We start from the raw sequence: 3,141 nt of genomic DNA, 5'->3' as shown, positions 1-3,141 counted from the left end.
AACACAATATTTACAATATTAAGACAAAGATAAAAACACAAGCACACATAAAGTAGCGTTGACAGCAACATTACTATAATCTACATATATGTACAAAATATAAAGTAAGGTATAAGATATCAGTTTGCACAAATAATAAGAGAATCATATATCAGAGAATCAAATATATATATAAGTAATATCTCAGTCTCCAATGATTTAAATATTGTAGTAATGTTTCTCGGAGAAATATTATCACAAAAAGGTGAGTATTTCACACAAAAAATCACCTTCATTTGCGATAAAACCGTCCTTTTCCATGCCCTTGCATCGCTTAAACTTTTTCAAGAATAAAATCTTTCATGACTTCAATGGCCCCCGAATCAAATCCAACAATATCCAACATGTTGGGGTCATCTGGATCAGCAATAGTAAATCCATTAGAGGACATGCCCACCACGATCAACTTGGCATTGTAGATCTCACTCTTAAGTCTGTAGTCCTGAATGGCCTTGAAAGGATGGACTTTCCCATACCATGTCTCATTGTCTGTGTAAATCAGCAATAGTAAATCCATTAGAGGACATGCCCACCACGATCAACTTGGCATTGTAGATCTCACTCTTAAGTCTGTAGTCCTGAATGGCCTTGAAGGGATGGACTTTCCCATACCATGTCTCATTGTCTGTGTAAACAATGAAAATATCGATCTTCTTTTGCTTTTCCATTGCATACAGCATGGGCAGAGCACAGTCAGTGCCACCAAAAGGCGTCTTGGATGATTTCTCAATGACCTCATTAAGGGTGTCTTTCTTTGTAATTAGAATAGGACGAAGTTCATGTGAGAAGGCAACAACCTCGCAATGTTCTTCAGTTCGAAGGGTAACCATCATCATGGCTGATGCAGCATCACGGCATGTGAGACTCTGTGTTCCCATGCATGGCACGCTCATAGACCCATTACCATCTATAGCTAGCATATATCGCTTTCCAGTCGGTTTAACAGCTTTAAAGGCCAAGTAATAAGCACTGTCAAGCCCAGTCATCACCTTTTCATTAGGATACCATTTCATGTGTCCCTTGTCACCTTTCCCCTTTTTGTACTGATTCAAAGCTACAAGAACATTGAAGGGGTGAACGTGTGCTTTCTTCAATGTTTCTTCCTCATTCAGTCTTACTGCAATTGTATTCTTGTACTCAGAACCATCATTAAGAAGACCCAGGGATGTCATCTTTCCAAGATTACGGATCATTGCAGTCACCGGCATCCTCTTCAAAAGGACTTTCCAAACTGCTTTAGAATTCAAGAGGGAGGTTGGAACATGCTCTCGGACAAGCATGTGCTCTTCAATCAGTTGTATCATTACCTTATCATCTGTACATTTTCTTGCTTTTTCCGTTGCCTCCAAGAATGCAATGATATGTTGTAGATTTACATTATTCTCAAGCTCTTCTTGTAACTTCTTTGCCTCCTCAAGTCCTTTGATGACAAACCTGGTGATGACTTTCAAGCAATCATTCTTTGGTTTGATGTGTGACAGAGGAAACAAGTCTCTGTGTGACCAATTTTCACGTTTTTGTACTTTGTGATGAGCAAGGCCAATGCCATTGGTTTTTCTTCTGCAAGTTTTTCATACCAGTTGCTGATGGCTCTTCTGTGTGCTCTTCCCCATCCGGTCCCATTGCTCTCACCTTCAGCATATTTGAGGAACATAAAAAGATGGGTGGGAATTCTGCAGACTTCATTTAGGCAACCATAAACCGCTTTCTTGGTTTCCTTATCATTTGATCTTGCACAGACAGCCAAGCCAAATATGACTGGTCCTTGCTTTGCAGCTCTCCCTTCCACACTTATTTATCGTATCAATTTAACAAGCTCCTTTCCTTTCCCCTCAGAAATTAACCTAAAAAATAAAAATAAAAAATTTAGAAGACTCTTCTGTATGGAATGTTTTTTACCTTTGTTTTAAGTATGAGAGTTCCTTCATGTGCTGAACAAATGTCGTAAAATTTGCATTGCAGCTATTAGTTTGCATTTCTAAATACTCTGAAATAATGATCAAGCCAAATAAAAAAAATTCTGTTTAATATGTAATTTTTCTGGCTCCCATTGAAAGCGTCTTAAATAGGAATCACTCACTCTGCTATATTATTTATGTCTGGATGTTTCCTGTGGGTTATTAGAAGAGTCCCTAACTTAAAAACCAAATACCGTACTTGAACATGTAACGGCTTGAATAATCCGTTGAATTAGTTATTTGGATGTAAACAATCGACATTAATGTCAAATTTTGCTCGTACCTATCAAAGTACTTTGCATTTTCTCTCTTTAGTAACTGTTCTGAAGCTGCGTAGGTGCCTCCTTCGCATCCCATGATCAAAAAACGCCGGACCCGTTGGATGTCATCAACCTGGAAATTCCAGCCCCCAAACGCATTTTTAACCTGATTGCGGTGAATTTGCACCTTTTGGGTATGTTCCGGACCACGTTTTCTTGCAGATGACTTGTATTGGTAGACATCATCGTCCTCAGCTTCCAATTTCCTTGACAGAAAACTACCCATGTAGAAACTCACCTAGAAAGAGACTAAAATTAATTGTAAAAGTTGCTTCTGGCATAAAATATACGTTGCAGGCTATAACAGATATGAACACAAATAATACATTTTCAGTACATGTTTATGTTAATCTTCTTAACGTTTCTGAATTTTTCTTCAACCGTTTGGGAAACAAAATTACGCGCTCCTTGCTAGCAGTAATACAACATAGCATAGTTGTAACGAATGCTGCAATTACAAATTATCATATATGAAAGAAAAAACATCTTGCTAAAAGACCTTTCCTTTAAACTAAAAACTTCATTATAACACCACCTTTTCGTATGAACCACTATCAATCATACCATAATAACAATAATGAACCAAACGAATTCAATTAAAAAATTCAATCTATAACACCTTTGTTCAAACAGTTTAAAATTTCCTAATGCACATTCAAAGGTCTTGCAGCTCATGGAGAAAAAAGTGCCTGTGCTCGATTTATAAGGCTCTCCTGTTTTCAAGCGCATCATAAGTCACGTGATGCTGTAAACCTCAACATATTTGAGTTTTTGTTTATTTGGAGTTTTCAGCACAAGCTCAATTATTTGTGCTAAAATACTTC

The 3,141-nt window shown here is 37.4% G+C and overlaps 1 pseudogene; it reads right to left on the bottom strand.

Moving 5' to 3' along the window:
* Positions 1–262: 262 nt before the first annotated feature.
* Positions 263–2,543, bottom strand: LOC149795164 (RNA-binding protein RO60-like; annotated as a pseudogene).
* Between the last annotated feature and the right edge of the window lie 598 nt (positions 2,544–3,141).

This window comes from Sinohyriopsis cumingii, chromosome 7, assembly GCF_028554795.1.
Source record: "Sinohyriopsis cumingii isolate HCF-2022 chromosome 7, ASM2855479v2, whole genome shotgun sequence".
NCBI classification, from domain to species: Eukaryota; Metazoa; Mollusca; class Bivalvia; order Unionida; family Unionidae; genus Sinohyriopsis; species Sinohyriopsis cumingii.
Note: the sequence above shows the minus strand (reverse complement) of the source record. Positions and strands in the feature narration are given on the sequence as shown.